Source organism: Felis catus, chromosome C2 (assembly GCF_018350175.1).
Source record: "Felis catus isolate Fca126 chromosome C2, F.catus_Fca126_mat1.0, whole genome shotgun sequence".
Classification (NCBI taxonomy): domain Eukaryota; kingdom Metazoa; phylum Chordata; class Mammalia; order Carnivora; family Felidae; genus Felis; species Felis catus.
In genome coordinates this window covers 64,597,695-64,618,906 of record NC_058376.1, presented here as the reverse complement: position 1 = coordinate 64,618,906, position 21,212 = coordinate 64,597,695, and the positions used below count along the sequence as shown (strand labels likewise).

At 37.0% G+C, this 21,212-nt stretch overlaps 1 long non-coding RNA gene across 2 annotated transcripts in view; it reads left to right on the top strand.

The window, feature by feature from the left end:
* LOC123379961 overlaps positions 1-21,212 on the top strand; it is a 114,939-nt gene that overhangs the window by 56,254 nt on the left and 37,473 nt on the right. For both annotated transcript variants that reach the window (XR_006585081.1, XR_006585082.1), the window contains exon 2: positions 3,063-3,263. This is a non-coding gene — a long non-coding RNA (uncharacterized LOC123379961). The remainder of the gene's footprint in view (positions 1-3,062; positions 3,264-21,212) is intronic.

The following is a 21,212-nucleotide window of genomic DNA, read 5'->3' as shown; positions in this document are numbered from 1 at the left end:
CCTGAAGCCTGTTTCAGATTCTGTGTCTCCCTCTCTCTCTCTGACCCTCCCCCGTTCATGCTCTGTCTCTCTCTGTCTCAAAAATAAATAAACATTAAAAAAAATTATAAAAAAAAGTATACTTTTTGGATTGCTTGTTGTTAGTGTATAGAAACACAACTGATTTTGTGTGTTGATTTTGTATCTTTAAATTTTGTTGACTTTGTTCTAATAGTTTTCTGTGGAATCTTTAGAGTTTTTTGCATATAAGATCATGTTATCTGTAAACAAAAATCATTTTACTTTTTCCTTTCTTACTTGGATGGCTCTTATTTATTTTTCTTACCTAATTGCACTGGATAAGACTTGGTCTTGTATCCATAGATCAGCAGTAGTTTCATTATCCTAACAATCTGTTGTGCTCCACCTATCTTTTCCTCCCACCCTGCTAACCCCTGGCAGTCACTTATCTTTTTACCCTCTCTGTAGTTTTGCCTTTTTTCGAATGTCATATAGATGGGGTCATGCCTTTTCAGATTGGCTTATTTCACTTAGTAATATGCATTTAAGTTTCCTCCTTGTGTTTTTTGACTTGATAGCTCTTTTTTTTTTAAGTACCAAATAATATTGTTTTCTGGACTTACTAGAGTTTATTTATCCATTCACCTACTGAAGGACATCTTGGATGCTTCCAAGTTTTGGCATTATAAACAAAGCTGCTATAAACATCTATGTGTAGGTTTTTCTGTGGATGTAAGTTTTCAACTCCGTTGGGTAGATGAAAATGTTTAATGTGTAGTCTAGGTTAAGCCCCTCTGGCATAGATTTGGTAACTCTGGAGAAAGGCCTGGGTACTGTGCTTATAAGTCAGAGGTGAATCAGTAACACAGAATCACATACCACCTTCAGTTATGAAAGGCAGCCTTGGGGCTTGGAGAGGTTACATGGAGATGGCTATGAATATCATAGACTTTTATTTAGTCTGTCAAACTAGAAGGAATCTTGGCCAAGATTTTTTTATCAGATGAGAAAAATAAGCCACCATCACAAAGGAATAGATGTATGCCTGCGTTTTAATGAGAGGGTAGTCTTTTTGGCCACGTATATTATTACTACATGATAGGGAAGATTAGCTAGTGCTGATGAAAAGGCAGTAAACTTTCTGCTTCCTTACAGAGAGAAATCTAGGTTTGGTGGTTCATTTCTATGCTCACCACAGGGATATTGTCAGGGAGAAATAAGGGTAGCCAAACTTATATTCCTGCATTAGTTTCTCCAAAAGTCACTATGGTCTTTAATCCCCTATAAAGTTTTCCTAAAATGCTTTGCAAAATTTCCTCAAAGAAATCTTTCTGCAACATAACTGTATCAAAGGAATATCTTTACCTGCTGATTTATTTTAGCAGGAAATTTAAAAAGGATGAAAACTTCTTACAGTAGACCTTTATGGTAGGCCATATTAAATAAAATTTTATTTTATAGGCTCTATGTTGCCTTGTTTAATTGATTTATATACACTGTAGAAAGCTTTATGCGAGATAGTGTAACAGGTGTAACATTTATAATTGATTAAATATCATGCTTGTGACCATATAAAGAAGTTGGGCATCAGGCCTTGGTTAAGAACAGAAACCAATTTTATGAGATTGCTTTTATGGGAAAAATAAGATTTAACTTACTTCTCTTAGGCTTACAGGATCTGACTCAGTAAACCACCTGGTAAATAACCTAGTAAAACTGCTATAAAATGAAGAATTAACTCTTTCAAATTTTGAGTCTTGCATTTGACTAATAAATTAAGTGACAAGTTCTAAATGAGCATCTATTACTAATTGTATTTTGGGAAGCATAGCGATAATGGGGCTTCTCATCTAAAAACAAAAGATATTATAAAATGAAAGAGAACATGATTCACATCACAAGGGAAATACACCTGGAGTTCTGAGTTTCAGGAACTTAGTGTATCATTTTTGGTTGAGTTTCTGGAAGAAATAATATGTAAGTTAACTCTGAAAGGTTTGAGTGGGTAGAGACAGACAGCACATTCCAGGCTAAGAAAATGAAATGAGGAAAGAAGGTAGTAGTAAAGAGTAAGATGAGTTTGGGGAAACAGTGAGAATCCCATTCGTTAGAACATAGGCTATATGTGGGTCATTAAAGATTATGCCTTTAGGCAAATAAGACTGATAATTAAAGACAAGCGGCTACCATGTGAGGTATATTTAAAGGGAAAGAGAGGCTGACAGCAGAGAGGCAGCATTTAGTTAGAATGGGCAGAGAACAGAGAGATGGCTAGATAGGAGATGGCTTACAAAGCAGGAGCATTAGGTAACTACACTGGTTCAGTCGTCTGAAAGGTGTGTGCTGTGAAAGGCAGCAAGACCTAGGGCTTTAACCCCGGCAAAGTGAATGCCCCACCCGGGGCTACAGCTTCTGGGGAGACACCTCCTCAGCACTTCCACATTCACAGACGGATATAAAGAAAGGAACTTTTCCTTTGAACATGAACTCTTTGAGTTCTGTGCTATAGGGGATTGATTCTCAGAGCAGCAAACTGGGAAAACTGGGCATCTGCCAACTGTAAATGGAGCTGAGACCTTAAAAAGCTCCGTGTTACTGCAAAGGTTGTCCTCATGATGCCTGCACTGAGTTTAATGTACCCTGAGAGCCTTTCCAGCTCTAGTGGATGAGATGGCACGAAATCAATATGGGGTCCTGCCTACTTTCTTTTTTTTTTTAATTTTTTTTTAACGTTTATTTATTTTTGAGAGAGAGAGAGAGACAGAGCATGAACGGGGGAGGGGTAGAAAGAGGGAGACACAGAATCGAAAGCAGGCTCCAGGCTCTGAGCCATCAGCCCAGAGCCCGACGCGGGGGTTCGAACTCATGGACCGTGAGATCGTGACCTGAGCTGCAGTCGGACGCTTAACTGACTGAGCCACCCAGGCACCCCCCTGCCTGCTTTCTAAACTAGGTACCAAGTGGGGAGATACAAGCTATGCGATCCAAAATGTCCTCATTATCTCCACTGACTTCCTAGGCGGTTTTAGGTAATTTACTCATTATTGAAACCCTCATTTCAGGTGGAGAGGATCATTCCAAGACAATGAAGTCTTTCACAGTGGGCCCCTCTGAGGATCCTGACTCAGCTTGCATCCTGTGGAAAGTTCTGGGTTGTTTGTCTTCTCATAAAAACAAGTTTCCTGCACCAGCCTTTGTAGTTTCCTCACCAGCTGTTTCCACTTCCAAAGTGGATCCTTCAGAATGCCTAACGAAGAGTTCAGGTAAAAAATCGTGGGGTTGTGTGACTATTCTTGATTTCTCCCAGCGTATTTTTCTGCTTATTTTCTTTTCCAAGGTAGGCCTACCAACCTCCCAGGGCTTTGAAGTGAGAAAGAAGCCTTCTCTCTTCATTTGCTTCCCAAGACTGTTGGCTGGAGCCAGGCTTTTACCTGATTGTAATGGAGATTAACTCCTCTGGCTGACATGGAATGAAAATTCAAAGACAGTTCTGAAAATAGCAAAGAAGGTTGTAGAGGGTTCTCAGTGGCAGCAGCTCATTTGTCAGTAGAAACGCGGAGACCATCCCCTTAGTAGGGACTGGCAACTATGTTCTAGGATCCATATTTTCACTCTACCTGCCATCTCTACAGGACAGTATCACGCAGGAGTTTGTAGTAGGAAAGGAGGAAGCCAGGGATCCTCTTACATTCCAGTGAAAATGGAAAAAAGTTTTTCATCTCTTCTCAAACTTGAACAATCCCCAACTAACTTAGCTTTATGAAATATGTATTGTGTGCAAATTCCCTGCTCTAAAACAAATTATCCCCCATGCAGAATAAGAAAAAATGGGTTTAGTTTATAGAGTGAGGATCTTTGATAATATCATGTGCCTTTTTAAGAAAAAAATATTTTTTTTTTATTGAGGTATAATTCACATATCGTGATGCATCTTTTAATCGTGAAAGTTGTTAAATCGTAGCAGGAATTAACAAGGGAGGTAAGGAATCTCTTGAAGAGTTCTTGCTCAAGCATCTCAGACAAATGGAAAGCCACCCTCTATCCATTTCCTAAAATTCATGGGTATCTACCAGGGCTGCAAACTATTACTCTTTGGCAGCTGCCTTTTTTTGCATATAAAGTTTTATCGGAAAGTGTCCACACCCATAATTTACGTATTGTCCATGGCTGCCTTCATGCTACAGTGGCAGAGCTGAGTAGTTGCACAGAGTGTATGGCCTATGAGGAGGGGGAAAATTGTTTCTCTACCCTTCAAGATTATTCTAGGTGGTTTAAGAATGAAACTGATGAGACAGCGAGAGAAAAAATAAAAAACAAAGTTAATTACATGCCCAATAATGAAATTGAGACTCAAAGAAAGGCAGTTTTTATACATTTTTTGACAAAGGGACAATAAATTTGTGAGGCACTAAGAGGACAAAGAGCACTTATGTTCCAGAGTTTCAATTAGCAAGGAATTCTAAATAGCACTTGAGCTAGGATAGTAAATTAATAAAAAGTAGCAGGGTTTGTTTAATCAGTCTTCTTGGCTCTAAATTCCCTATCTCTGATGATAATGTCTCTTTGCCTCTTGGTACAAGGAGGATACCTTTCACATAGGAGATGTATTTCTTGCTTTCTGGAGACACAGGGGGATCAGAGTGTTCTTTTTACACTGGCTATTTTCTTAAGTAACTTTTATTTGAAATAATCAGTATGCCGTAGTAACATATTTTGGGGAAGTCTGTCCTCAGCCTCTACAAGCCCAATGCACACAAAGAGTATTGTCCTCTGGTAAGAATTGTAGTAATAGCTTGTACCGAATAATACCTTAGAGCTTACAAAGAACTTTGCCATCTATTAACTGATTTGGGTTCCACATCAACCCCATGAGATAGGTAGAGAAAACATTATCCCTTTTTATAGGTAAGGAAACTGAGTTCCAGAGAGATATCCCTGACACTAGCTACTAACTGGTAAAGAACCAGTGATGTCTAGAGAAACTCTTAGGAGGCCCTAAGAACTGAAGACATAATGGTGCATTATTGTGATAAGTGAGACTATTGACCCCAATTCTTTACCTCTCCCTGTATCTACATTCTGTGTCATGTAACTCTGTAGCATGTCTCTGGAAAAAATGTACTCTCCTATCTCTTGAATTTGGGTTTCACATTTTGACTTACTTTGTTCAATGAGATGTTAGTAGTCATGATTCTAGCAGGGACTGGAAATGTGCTTGCACACTAGGGCATGCCCTTTCTTGCACTTTCGTCAATGCCAGGAGTACAGTATGCCGGAGCTAACCTGAGAGTGCAAGGAAGAGGTGAGACAAATGTAGCAGAGCCATCGGCTTCCTCAGCCCCACTCAGCGAAGCAGAGCTGGCCCAGCTACTCTGGCCTAAAGCCAAGCTGTCTAGCTGAGTCCAGCCTAGGGAAGACAGTGCACAACTGATTTATAGATCACTGATGGCTTAACTCACTGGGTTGGTTGCAGGATATTTTTGTAACAATGGCTACTGATTCAAAGCACATTAAACTGTTACATAAGTATAAGAAACTCTTTCAGATTCCCTTGCTGATTACTTCAATTATTATTACTTTTGAAATAGCAAGTATTACATTCTATCGAAAACTCTTTTTTTGGTCTTTCCCTGTTTTGTTGGGTACATTGCTGCTCCCTAAAGTCTGCCAGTTGGGTAAATATAGGACAGCTACAGTGTCTTCTTTACTGACATGAATGAGGGATTTAACAGCTCTGATTACAGTCACGAAAAAAAGACTTCTATGAGACTCATAAGTCGCCATAAAGCAGCCTGTGGGTGCTGCAGTCTCCAGCTGATTTTCAGGACAAATTCACTTGTTCTCTTATTTTTTTTTAATTTTTAAAATGTTTTATTTATTTTTGAGAGAGAGAGAGACAGTGTGAGTTGGGGAGGAGCAGAGAGAAAGGGGGAGAGAAAGAGAGAGGGAGAGAGAGAGCTCAAGTGGAGGAGGGGGAGAGAGAGAGGGAGACACGGAATCTGAAGCAGGCTCTAGGCTCTGAGTTGTCATCACAGAGCCTGACACAGGGCTCAAACTCATGAACCATAGGATCATGACCTGAGCCAAAGTTGGATGCTTAACTTTCTGAGCCACTCAGGTGCCCCTCACTTTTTCTCTTACTGAAAGTCTGATGTTCACCAGACCAGAGGCAGGGAGACTGCTTAGACATCTCCCATGTAAAAACAGATTTCTTTCTGGATCAGAATATCTTATGTAAGTGCCGTCCCTGTTCTTTTTAAGGATCAAAGAATCCCAGCAAGCCAGGAGATATAGAAATCCTCAGCTTGCAAATACACTCATTTCCTCAGCTTTCTTTTTCTTTCATTCTCTACCCTTCATCCCTTTCTGTTCTGGTTTACTTTTTATCGCATAGCATAGAACTCTCCAAGCTTCAAAAGAAGGTTTTTCTTGGCATAGAGTCAATTCAGACAGTGAGTGTAGCATCTTGGAGAGTAATCAGGGAGGACTGGGGGCCCTCGAGCCTTTTCCAAGCAGAAGCCAAAGCTGCCTGCCCCTCCCTCTCCCACAAGCCCCTCTGGTCCTCTCCTGGGATCCTGCAGAAGTCTAACTCATTCATCAACATGTCTTTCTCTCTTTAAAAAAATAAATCAACAAAACAGGAGAGAGCTTTAGAAAGCCTTTGTAAAGACTACTTAAAGAAACAGGCTCTTTTTATTCCAGTCACATGCTCTTGAAACCAAGCACCTGTCTATACACTTAATTATTTAGATAATTCAGGCCCAGACCACATTTGACCTGAAGTATTCAAATCATTTCAGATCGAAGTATTTGGGAGTGAGGAGACCCTAGGTAATTCATATGGTATCTATGGCATGTGATAGAGCAAAGCATTTCTTTGAAGGGGCAAAGTTAGGCAGCTGGTGCTGCCTCTAAGACTCAAATCTGGAAACTCGTCCAAGGAGGTCTGGAGGGTAGGTGATAGCTGTATTACTCTTGAATAAAGTAAATTGATTAATGAGAGAGTCTTCTTTCTGCTGTTGGTTGATCTGAGCCAACTAAGATTTGGGTAAGAGATGCCCCTCAGCCCCAGTTCTGACTGAATTCTTATCTGCTGGCCTGCACATAACCCATAGAGTTTCGAATCAGGGCAACAACCATGGCTAAACCTGATCTCCAGTTTTTTTCTTCCTCTAAAAGTAGGCATCATCCAGGCTTTTTTTTCACTCAACCCTATATTTATGCATGCTGACTCCTCTTAAAATGTAAACTCTGAAGCCACATGGGTTCTGGAAACAGTAACTTCCTTCCACTGATAGCATGTGACATCTTTGTCAGCTGTGTGGTTGTTGCTGCTAGGGTGGAACAGGTTTCTCACTTGAGTAGGGAGAGTTTTGCAGGTCACACAGTGGGGAGGCTTGGATGTGGCTTAATAGGTACTATATGTGGTCACCAAAATTTTGCAGCTGAGGACCAGCTCAAGGAGAATGCAGTTTGAGATTATCCCACAGCAGTATCCAGGATGGATTGGAACAAGAGAGACAGAATGCAGAGAAGATGGCTAGGGGGTAGTTATTGAAGTTTAGGCCAGTGTTCCCCACGTGAATTTCAGGTAATGCTATGACCACAGGGGTTCCACGATCAAATATTTTATCTTACCCTTGGAGATTCTCAGTACACAGGAGCACATTAAAATCTCTGAGAGATCCTACGGAAAAAAAATTGTAACTTTGTTTACCACAGTGTTTCCCAGATGTAACTAACTACAGAACCATCTTCACACATAGCCCCTAGTTCTTGATGGAAGAATGGAAGAAAGGGATGGGGCCATGGGCTAAAGGGGGGCAGTTCTAAGGTCCAAAGACACCTGTGGTCTCCAGTCTGGGAAGGAAGAGTATGGGCAAATATGGGCAGTAATTGAGGAAAATGAGATAGGGAGTGTGATGTCAATTTTTGACATGTTGGAGTTTTGATCATGACACGAGTGACTGAATAAACTCCCCACTTTAGTCTTTTATATCTACTCCATTAGTCCAAATTAAAAATAACAAACCAGGGCCCAGACCCAATTTATCCAAAGGTTCATAATATTGCTTGGATAGGAAAGCCTCTCTATGGAATATTTTAATTGGCTCAGCCAAAATTTTTACTCTTCTATATTTTATGCCATTGCCAATTTAGTAGTCTGACAGAATCAGAGTAAGTCAAAGATTATAATTTAAAAAAAGGGAGAGAACTGCCAATTTTCCCCTCAGCTGGGATGAATGAGATAGTGGATATTTGTAACTTCAGCTCAGAGGGAAGGCTTCACTTACCTACCCTAACACATCTCTGGGTCATTCCTGCCTGGGACAGTTTTACATGCACGCCCTTGGGCTGTGCCTACTGTCACTTCCCACCACTGCTCTTCCTGGTTTGCAGAATCTGACAGAGAAAATGACAGAGTCTATTGGGGCCCGCCCAGTGCAAGCCTAATTTTTCCCTACCTCAGGGAGGGTCCTTGTTTCTGCCCAGAGGTTCTTTCTTATTTCTGTTGTGGAGCATTCCAGACTCTCCTCATGCTCCAGCCCTACTCTAACAGGCAGTCTGACCTCTACTCAATTGAGAAGACCAAGCTGATGAAACATAAAGCCCTTGTGACCACCTACATCCCTTTCTTCACACACATTTGCCTCTACAATTACCTTTTAATTCTTCCCTCTAGTTTCAGTCAGTACAGCCTTGTTTCCATCATTCCCTTCTAGTGGTTTCGATTTGTGCTTTTCAATAGCATCCTTGCCCTGGGCCCTCTTATGGGTCAGCTCCCTCCTGTTCACTCAAGGTCATGGGCAAGTTACTTCACTGCTCTTAGTCTCAGTTTTTATAATAACTCCTACCTTGAAGGATGCTCTCAGGACTGAGTGCTGATATACACTAGCATCCTGTAGAACACTGATAAGTAGTAGCTATTCTTATGCTTATTACTTCTGTTTTCATTTTTTAAAAAACAACTTTTTGGGGGCATAATTAACAGGGAATACAATGTACAAATTTTATGTATACAGTTTGATGAGGTTTTGTAAATATGTGTACCATGTAACCACCACCCCCATCAAAATATAGAAAATTTCTATTACTCTAGAGAGTTCTTTCTTGTCCATTTACAGTCAGTTCCCTCCATCCCCTGCTCTAAACATTGATCTGACCCCTATCACTTCAGATAGTTTTACATGTCTGGGAATTCATGTGGTTGGAATTATTCAGTATATACTTTTTGTGTCTAGTTTCTTTTGCTCAGCGTAACTAAAAAATTCTTGCATGTTGCTGAATGTAACAGTTGTTTATTCTTTGTATTATGAAATAGTATTGCAGTGATGACCCTATGCATTTGTTTATGTGTGAGTACATGTAACTTATCCTTTTACTCTTGATGGGTTTTTGGCATGTTTGAACTTAAAAAAAATTTTTTTCCATAAAGCTGTTATGAACAGTCATCTATAAGAGTTTTCTTGGGCATATATATGGTATATGGTTTTTTTTCTCTTGTAGAAATACCTAAGAATAGAATTCTTGGGTCATATGGGTAGTGTATATTCAACTTTGTAAAAACTGCCAAACTGTTTTCTAGGGTGACTATGCCATTTTACCCTCTAAACAGCAATTGCTGTTTATGGTTCCCAAACCATATTACATTTGGCATTATCAGTTTTAACTTTAGTCATTCCAATGACATGCATTTCTCTGGTGACTAATGATGTTGAGCCTCTCTTCATGTACTTACTGGCCATTTGTATACCTCCTTTTGTGAACTTGCTGGAAAATATTACCCCCACTTTTATAAATTGGTTTGCTTTTCATCTTGTTATTGAGTTAGACAAATTTTCTTTAATATGTTGTGACACAGACCCTTTGTTAGATATACATGTTGTACACATTTCCTCCAACTCTGTGGCTTGCCTTTTCATTACTTGATGGTATCTTTTGAAAAACTAAAGTTTTAAATTTTAACAAAGTCCAATTTATCTTTTTTATCTTTTCTGATAAAAGTGCCCCATCTTTGATAAAGTGGGAAGATTGGCTTATGTATTTTCTTATAGAAATTTCATAGGTTTTGATTTTATGTATAGGTCTATGATCTGTTTCACATTAATTTTATATTCGTTGAAAGGTAGAGGTTGAGTTTTATTTGTTTTCCTTGTTCTATTTGTTTACATTTATTCCTATATCGTTTGTTGAAAAGAATGTCTTCCTTCCTGGAAGCTTTGCCAGGTGCGAGAGAGAGGGAGAGAGAGGGAGAGGGAGAGAGAGAGAGAGAGAGAGAGAGAGAGAGAGAGAGAGTTTGTGTGTACTATGCTTCTGGATATTCTCTTCTGTTCCAATGACCTGTTCATCTACATGTTAGTACTATACTGTTTTGACTACTATAGCTTTATAATAAGTCTTAGAATAAAGTAGTGTGTATTCTCCAATTTTACTCTTCTTTTACAAGATTGGTTAGACTATGCTAAGTTCTTAATGTTTCCATATAAAATTTTAAATCAGTTTGTCAGTTTCTGCAAAGATACCTAATAAGATTTTGGTTAGAGTTGAATCTATAGATCGATTTGAGAAAAATGGACATCATAATATTGAGTCCAGTCCATGAATGTGGTATATCTCTATTTAAATTTTCTTTAATCTTTTTCCTAGAAATATTTTGTAGTATTCAGAATCAAGGCCTTGCACATCTTTTGTTAAATTTATTCCTAAGAGGGGTGCCTGGGTGGTTCAGTCGGTTAAGCGTCTGACTCTTGGTTTTGGCTCAGGTCACGATCTCGTGGTTCATGAGTTCAGGCCTCTCATCTGCACTGTCAGTGCAGAGCCTGCTTGTAATTCTCTCTCCCTCTTTGTCTCTGCCCTTCACATGCACACTCTTTCTCTCTCTCTCTCAAAATAAATAAACTTAAAAAATTAAAAAAAACAAGAAAAAATTTACTCCTAAGAATTTTATGATGCTTTTATAAATAGAATCTTTTAATGTTTCAATTGTTTTTTTCTAGTACACAGAAATGCAATTAATTTGTGTATATTGACTTTGTATTTTGTGACCATGCAAACTTTATTTATTAAGTCTCAGGGTTTTTTTGTTTGTTTTTTGCAGATTCCTTAGGATTTTCCATGTAAACAGTCATGTGGTCTATTAATAAAAACAGATTTATTATTTTTTTGCCCATTATTAATATCTGTTATTTCATTTAAAGTTTGTGTTTTACTGCTTAAGACTCAAAGCAATATTGAATATAAGCAGTTGGAATGGATAACTTTATATAGTTCCTGATCCTAAAAATAATTCAGTATTTTGAGATTAAGTCTATTATTAGATATAAGTGCTGTGTTTTTTGGTTTGTAGCTGAAATTACTTTAAATTGAGGAGGTTTTCTTCTTTTCCAGGTTTGTTGAGAGTTTTTTTTTAATCATGCATAGATTTGAATTTTGCCAAATACTTTCTATTGAGCTGATCATATCCATTTTCTCCTTTATTCTGTTAATGTGGTGAATCGCATTATTGACTTTCACTTATTGAACCAATTTTGTATTCCTGGTCATGATGTAATTTCCTTTTACCTGGATTTTATTTGCTAATAATTTGTTAAGGAGTTTTGCGTCTATGTCTAGAGGGCTGTTAGTTTGTAATTTTATTGTAATGTCTTAATCAAGTTTTGGTATCAGGGTTATGATGGCCTCTTGCAGTAAGTTGGCAAACATTTCCCCCTTGTCTGTTAAAGGGAATTTGTAAATTGGTATTATTTCTTCCTTAAATGTCTGATAAATTTTCCAGAACAGACATCTGGATCTGGTGCTTTCCTTGAACTTATATTTTATTATGTATTCAGTTTCTTTAATACATAACTTGCTATTCAGATAGTTGATCTTGTTTTGAATCAGTTTTAATAACTTGTGTTTTTGAAGTAGTACTCATTTTTAAATTTTTGAACTTACTGATATAATGCTGCTCATAATATTAACTTTTTAAAAAAATTTTTTTAATGTTTATTCATTTTTTGAGAGACAGAGACAGAGCATGAATAGGCGAGGGGCAAAGAGAGAGGGAGACACAGAATCTGAAGCAAGCTCCGGGCTCTGAACTGATAGCAGCACAGAGCCTGATGTGGGGCTCGAACTCACGGACTGTGAGATCGTGACCTGAGCTGAAGTTGGAGCTTAACCGACCGGGCCACCTAGGCGCCACCATATTAAATTTTAATGACTATAGGAGCTATAATGATATCACTCTCTTCCTGATGTTGGAATTCTTGATTTGTCATGCTAGGTACTTACTAGTCTTAACCAATATGTCCAGAGACCCAAATCTAGATATTGTTAATTTTCTGTTTGTTTTTTGTATCATCAGTTACTACTCTCATCTTTATTATTTATTTCTACTTATTTTCTGTTTGTTTTTCTCTAGCTAGCTTCTTAAGTTATAAATTTAGAAAATTTAAACATTTTCTCCTCAAATACAGACACTTAAAAGTTTAAATTTCTACTAAACTATGCTTTAGCTGAATCCCACAAATTTTTACATTTGTGTTTTTACTATCATTTTGTTCAAATATTTTCTGATTTCCCTCGTGAACTCTTCTTTCATGGATTATTTATAATGTATTATTTATTTTCCAAATATTTGGAAATTTTCTAAGTCCTTTTTTTTTGTTATTGATTTCTGGCTTAATTCTGCTATGGCAAGACAACGTACTCTGTAAGATTTTAAATTTTTGTAATATATTGAGACTTATTTTGTGGCCTAGCATGGAAACTTGATTAGAATAGTTGTTGGGTGGAATGTTTTATAAAGTGTTCTTTAGTTTGTATTAGCTATTAGTGATGTTCAGACCTTCTATAGACATACCAGTGTTTGAAAAACTGTTCTGTCAATCATTGAGAGGTTTTGTTAAAATCTCCAACCATGATTTATATATATAAAATATATTTATAATATTATATATTACATATAACATATGCATTTAGTTCTGCTAGTTATTAGTTGCATATTTTATTAAAATTCTTATGGCTTCCTGATAAATTGATGCTTTATTTCTCTGTGAAATTTTCTTTTTTATTTCTGATAATGAGCTTTGTCTTGAAACCTACTTTTTCAAATAGTAATGCAGACACAACAGCTTTCTTAGGCTTTCCATTAGTGTTGTATATGTTTTCATATTTTTTTTACTTGTAACCCATCTTTCTCTTTATATTTAAAGTGTATTTCTTATATATATATATATATTTCTTATATATATATATTTCTTATATATATATTTCTTATATATATATATATATTTCTTATATATATATATATATATATATATATATAAAGTGTATTCTTATATATATATATGTATATATATATATAGTTTCTTAAAAATCTGGTCTAAAAATCTTTGTCTTTTACTTGGAGTGTTTAGTCCATTTATATTTCATGTAATTATCAATATGGTTGAGTTTAAATTTATATTTTGGTATTTGTTTTCCATTTGTCTCTTTGCTTTTTGTTCCTCAGTCCTTTAGAGGCTACTTTTGAATTAATAAAATATTAACATTCCATTTTATTTTTTTCTGTTGGCTTTATAACTGTGCCTCTTCTTATAATCTTACTTGTTGCTCTAGAGAAAAAAATGTGCATTCTAACCTTTCAAAGTTTACTTTTAGTCAATGTTATTTCATTTAAATTTCTCATTTAGACTTCTCCATTCTTCCTTTACACTTATTTTTGTCGTTTGACTAATATAAAAATATTATAGCAACATAATTCCATTTACGCACCCCCACCATATTTAGTCTTAAAGTTGTCATATCTTTTAATTGTATATATGTTATAAACTAACCTTACAAAATTGTTGCATTTGCTTTAATCAGTAAGTTGTTTTTTGAGGAAATTAAGAAAATATTTATCTTATTTTTACTGATGTAAAAAACTGTTTCCATGTCTTCATTTCCTATAGATAATGAGTTTCCATCTAGTATCACTTCCTGAAGAATATTTCTTAAGATTTCCTGGAGTGCTGGTTCATAGCCAATACATTTTCTCAAAAATTTTTTTTAAAGAAATGTCTTCACTTCATCCTCATTATGTAAAGAAATATTTGCAGGCTGGATATATAATTCTGGGATGACTATGCTGTTTCTTATTTTTTGTTTTAGCACTTTAAAGATATCATTTCTTACTGCTAAAGTATGGCCTTTCTGAAGTCTCAGCTGGATGCTGAGTGCTGATGAGGTATTAACAGAGTATTAAGGACATCTCTCCACTCTGGTCCAGAACTGTAATATAACTCATAAGTCTGCTTGATTTCTGGTACCTGTATTCTACTCTCAGCTCCACAGCTGTTACTCTCATGTAAGCCTAGGGTAGTCTCTCCTTGAACCTTAGCAGCCCAGCCTTCAACTAAGGACTCACTGAGGTACTCTGCTTAGAATGCTGGGGCTCACTTCTTGCATAGGTCCCACCTATTTACTATGATGCCATTTAGATTCCAGCCCTTTCTGTATCTCCAAACTGATGCGAGACTTCTTAGGTCAGGTAGAATGCTGTACCCGACAGTATTTGGACTCTGGCCCCAACTCCACCTGTTATGGGAAGTTGCCTGTAGACAGAAAGTAGAGTGGATGGAAGGTGGTACATATAGTACTCAACTTGTGAGCTTCCCCTGTTTCTAATGCCTAAACAGTTTCCTTTCATAGTCTGCTCAGTTTTATAGCAATTTATCATGTGCTGGAGTCCATTCATACCAAGGCATGAAAGGCAGCTTTTAAATTTTTAGGATTTTTTTTCAGCCAGTTGTTAAATCATTGGTAGCTTGAAGTCAGCCAGAGGAGAAGTATTTTTGCTGTGGAAACAGGGAAATGTTATAAATTGAGGCCTTTTCTTTTTGTTTATTGGAGAACTGGTTGTTAAACATTTACCAGCACAACACTGCTTATAGGGGGAGGACTAGTCAGGTACTAATTACCCCATCATGGCTAGAAGATGAGGTTTCATTTTCTTTTACGGCACCTATTTCTTAATCTGTTTTCAATTTGACTTTAAATTGCTTCCACTCTACTTAAAAAGACTATTTTTAAAAATAGTTGTATAAGAGTCATTTTTTTAAAAGTTTTTATTTATTTATTTTGAGAGAGAGAGAGAGAGAGAGAGAGAGAGAGAGCGAGCATGCGTGTAAGAGGAAGAGGACAAGAGAAAGAGGGAGAGAGAGAATCCCAAGGAGGCTCCACATTGTCAGCACAGAGCCTGACACGGGGCTCGGTCTCATGAACCAGGAGATCATGACCTGAACCGAAATCCAGAGTTGGACTCTTAACTGACTTAGCCACGTCTTTTAGGTGTCCCTAAAAAGACTACTTTATACCTAAACTTTTCTGTATTCTTTTTATTTTTAATGCCTCTGATAACTTGTCTACCTTGCATACTTGATGATCTTTCTTGTGACTTTGGCTACTGTAAGTATACATTAAAATTGGCATTTTTCCTGCCTTTTTGATTCCTTCTCCTGTGCTATATGTACTGATCTCTTGCTTTTTAGTGGCAGTCTTTCCCGGCTGTTCAGTTTCTACTTCAGATGGAAGAAAGAAAGAAAGAAAGGAAGGAAGGAAGGAAGGAAGGAAGGAAGGAAGGAAGGAAGGAAGAGGTTCTACCACCTAATGAAATTTGAATGACATGGATAAACAATAAGCTTGCCCCTTCCTGTTGATATATATATACTTTAATTAGGCTGGTGCACCCTATTCTGATTTCTTTGCTTTTTTGTCTCTCTGACCCCTCCACTGAAGGTGAATTGATAATTGAAGCCAGAAACCAGGAGAAGTAGAGATGAGAAAGAGAAAGGAAGGAGTCCTGAAGGTACTTGTGTACCTTCCAGTCTTTTTTGATTACTCGTGCCTTCTACAAATTCCAGTGAATGTTTAGTATACTTTTTTAGTATACTGGATTTTGTCACTTGAACAAATGTGTTCTAATTTTCAATTCTACCCTTAAAATTTTTTTTTTAACGTTTATTCATTTTTAAAAGAGAGAGAAAGACAGAGTATAAGGTGGCAGAGGCACAGAGAATGCGGGAGACACAGAATCTGAAGCAGGCTCCAGGCTCTGAGCTGTCAGCATAGAGCCCGACATGGGGCTTGAACTCACAAACCATGAGATTGTGACCTGAGCTGACGTTGGACACTTAACCGACTGAGCCACCTAGGCGCCCCTCAATTCTACCTTTAATGCAGTTAAAATTCCACATCCTTAATAAACCTCCCTAACTTTTCCTGGTAAAATCCTATTTCTTCTGCACAGTAGGAATTTTCTACTCTTTCCCCAAATTAAGCATGAAGTGATATTATCCAGTATATTCACTGGTGTGTTCTATATCCTCAATTCAATTGAAAGTCACTTACGGGCAGGAATAATTTTCTCTATATTTCTTTGTTTCCTACCTACTGTCTAATAATTGTAGATACTCAATACATTGACATGTGGAAACTCAACAGATTCCTAGTGTTAGCTTGACTACTACATCTATTTTAATACACATATTATTTGCATTAAAACCTATTTAATTTTTGTTCCTCTCCAAATCAACTCATCCTGTTTACTTGACACTACATCATCAACACAATTAATCACTTCTTTTAGAAGAAATGAGTTTAATTAGTTAAACATCAATCCATGAATTTAGTAAAATGGCTAATCTAATACATTTATCTTAACAAACAAGATAATTTGATGTGGCCTAGTTATTTTAGGGACTAGTTATTATAGTTTATCAAATGTGCTGCTTCTACCATGATGTGATTGGATGCTTGTGATTAACCTTCAAGTACCCTTATCATCTCTCCACTTGCTGTGGAAACTATCAGGGATCTAAAAAAGCATCTATGACTGTGTTTCCTCTGTTGAGGAAATTCCCCTGGCTCTTTATCTACTCTTTCCCTGGAACTTTCTCATGCTGGCCTGATTTCTTCTCTTTACAGCTTATTTTTACATAAGTAGAATTCTCACTCTCTGTATACCGTCTTTTGTAGAGTAATCAAGCAGACTTGGCTTGCCATTTTAATACTATTTTTATGATACACATAAACCAAATAATTGAGAGACACAATAGATAAAACAAAATTACCATTCATTTTTAAGATGTAGGCCTGACATATTAGAGACCAGTTTCAGTATGAGACCTGCAGAGAACTCATAGAAGTTGAGGGATATTTAAATTGTGTTTTTTTTTTTTTCATATCCACTCCAAGACATCAATTTACAGATAAGAAAAATGAAGCTCAGAAAAAGGGAAGCGACCTGCCCTGGGTCATGTAGTTGGTTACCTTTAAAGCTGGAAACAGAACCTTGGTCTGGTCATTAGTCTGTAGCTCTCTCCACTCTCATGAATAGTGTAAGTCACATTGTCCTCTTTTCCATTTTGTTTTACTTACCTGGAAAGAGTTAGAATACTCTTAGCTTATTGTTTCTTGACTCCTCTCCAGCCCTATTTCTTTGCTACTCTTTGTGAGAAAAATCCTGTAACAAGTTGACTATACTTGCCTTCCTCTTTCCCTCACTTCCATTCTGTCTTTAATGCACTCCAACCTGCCTTCATTCCACCCCACCTCCATCTCCTTGAAAGATTCCTGTCAATGTTTCCAGTCACTCCATGTTGCCAAATTTATTGCCGCTTCACTCCATGTTGCCAAATTTATTGCCGCGTTGTGGTCCTCATCTTACTGAGCTTGGCAACGTTCAGTGTGAAACACTTCTCTTTTTTTTGAATTGTATGAACCACAAACTACTGATTTTCCTCTTTCCTTACAGGCTGTTCTCTTTTAGTGTTTAATTGCCTCTTACTGTCTGAACCAGTCCTGAGATGTTAAAGTGTCTCAGAACTTCTTCTTAGCTGTCTTTTCAATTTATACTCTTATCATAGGTTCTCTTATCCATTTCTGTGGATTTAAACATCAACTAGGTACTGATAACTCTCACACTTCACTCACCAGCTCTTTGAATTAAGCTTTAAATTTATTTATACAACTATTTACTTGATATTTTTCCTTAGATATTTAACAGGATTTCAGCTAAACAAGTTTAAGATGGAACTCTTGATTTCCAGCTTCCCCAAGCATGTTCTTGCCAATATTTCATAGCTTACAAGATTATTCAACCAGTTGCCAAATGTAAAAAAAACTATGGGGGAAACTCTGATTGGAAAACTTAATGAAGCATTACAAAAAATAAAATTACTGTCCCCTGTACCTCCTGTGCATTGATACAAAAAAAATCCTTAAAATATCAGGAAATAAAATCCTACAGCACATAACATAGATAATACCAAGTGGAGTTTATATCTGGTAATACTTTTTTTAATGTTACAAAGTGAATCAATGTAACTCACCATACTAATAGGATAAAGGAGAAAAAGCACATAGATGAAAAGAATCATTAGACAAAATTCACTACTATTCATTGATAAAACCACTCAGCACTCTAGGAAAAGAGAAAATTTCCTCATTCTGATCAATGGCATCTATGAAAAGCCCAACAGTTAACATTCTTATTAGTGAAATATTTAATGCTTTCTCCCAATGCCACAAAACAGGTAAGGAAGCCCACTTTCATTACTTCTATCACCATTTTATGGGAAACCCTAGACACTGCAATAAGAAAAGACAAGAAAATAAAAGACATATAGATGAGAAATAAAATAAATATGGCTTTATTCACAGATGACATGATTGTCAGGGTAAAAAAGCCTAATCATAACTAGTATGTGAATTTAACAATGTCTCAGGTACAAGGCCAATATACAAAAATTAATTGCATTTCCCATATCTAACTGCATAAAAGAAGAAAATAAAATTTAAAAAGCAATTCAATTTACCGTAGAGTCAAAAAGCATAACATAGTTTAGGAACAGGTTTAACAAGGCTACTACGTTAAAAATTACAAAACACTGTTAACAAAATTTAGAGATGGAGTGATACACCATGCATATTGACTGGAAAACACACTACTATTAGTGTGGTAATTCTTTCCAAAATAATTTATAGATTCAATGCAATCCCACTAATATGCCATCAAGCTTTTTTTTTTCTTTTAAGAAATTAATATGCTGATTCTAACATTTATATGTAACTGTGAAGAGTTGGAATACCCAAAGCAATCTTGAAGAATAAAGTTGGAGGGCTTAACTGGCTTCGAATTTACTATCAAATTACAGTAATTAAAAAAGTATGGCACTGGCAAAAGGATTTACAAATAGGTCAGTGGGACAGAGAAGGGAGTCCAGAATTAGACCTATACTAATATACTCATTTGATTTTCAACAAAGTCATCAAAGCTATGTTATAAGGAAAAGTTTTTTTTTTTTTTTGACAGAATGTGCTAGAACAAATGGATATTTATATAGAAAAAAAGAATTCTGGCCCATACCTCACACCATAAAAAATAGCTTTAAATAAATCATAGGCCTTAATGTCAAGGCTTAAACATTAAAGATCCTAGGAGAAAATACAGAAGAATATCTTTGAGACTTTGAGAGTGGGCAGAAGTTTCTTAGGACACAGAAAATAACAAACAAAAATAAGGAATTGGTAAATTTGATTTTATCAGAATCACTGTTCATCAAAAGACCCTACAAAATTTATATTAAATTATCCTACATAAACTATGAATAAAACATACATTAGACAAAGGACCAATATCCAGCATATATAAATATCTTATTAATAATAAAACCTAACTCAATTAAAAAAAAATGGGCAGTCAAAGGGTGCCTGGGTGGCTCAGTCACTTGAGTGTCTGACTCTTGGTTTCAGCTGATCAGACATTTTGTGAATTCAAGCCCCACATCGGACGCTGCACTGGCATCGTGGAGCCTGCTTGGGATTCTCTCTCTCTCTTTCTCTCTCTCTTTCTGCCCCCCTCCCTCAAAATAAATAAATATACCTTAAAAATGTTTTTTAATGGGCAGTTTAAGTGTGCCTGGGTGGCTCAGTCACTTGAGTGTCCAACTCTTGATTTTGGCTCAGGTCATGATCTCACAGTTCGTGAGACTGAGCCCCACACTGGGCTCTGTTCTAACAACATGGAGCCTGGTTGAGATTCTGTCTCTCCCTCTCTATCTCTGCCCCTCCCCTGCTTGTGCTCTCTCTCTCTCTCTCTCTCTCAAAGTAAATAAATAAATTTTTTTTAAATGTGCCGTTTAGATACTTCACAAATAAAGCTATATGAATGACCAATAAACACATGAGAAAACACACAACATTAGAGTTATCATGGAAATAAAAATTAAAACCACAATGAGATATGCTAGACACCACCAGAATGGCTAAAATTAAAATTACTTCAGCACCAAGTGTTAGAACGGATATGGAACAACTGGAACTCTCTTACATGGTTGATGACAGTGTAAAGAGGTATAATTGCTTTGTAAGAAGGTCTGGCAGTTTCTTAACAACATAAACCTATCCTATGACCTGGTAATTATGCTCAAGAGAAATGAGAACATATTCACAAAAATAATTATGTGAGATTTTAATATCACATTTATTTATAATATATAAACCTAGAAACTGCCCCATTGTCTACAACTGATTGACTAAACAAACTTGTATAGTCATATAATGGGGTACTGCTTAGCACCAAAAAGGAACAGACTTGATATAAACAGCAACATGGATGAATCCGAAAACATACTTATTGAAAAAAAGCCTTCCTTGGGGCGCCTGGGTGGCTTAGTCGGTTAAGCGTCCAACTTCGGCTCAGGTCATGATCTCGTGGTCCGTGAGTTCAAGCCCTGCGTCAGGCTCTGTGCTGACTGCTCAGAGCTTGGAGCCTGTTTCATAATCTGTGTCTCCCTCTTTCTCTGACCCTCCCCCGTTCATGCTCTGTCTCTCTCTGTCTCAAAAATAAATAAACGTTAAAAAAAAAAAATTAAAAAAAAATGCCTTCCAAGGGCACATGGGTGGCTCAGTCGATTAATCGTGGAACTTCGGCTCAGGTCATGATCTCATGGTTCGTGAGTTCAGTCCCACATCAGGCTCTGTGCGGAAGCTCAGAGCCTAGAGCCTACTTCGGATTCTGTGTCTCTCTGTCCTTCCCTGCTCATACTCTGGTCATGATCTCATGGTTCGTGAGTTCAGTCCCACATCAGGCTCTGTGCGGAAGCTCAGAGCCTAGAGCCTACTTCGGATTCTGTGTCTCTCTGTCCTTCCCTGCTCATACTCTGCCTCTATGTCTGTCTCAA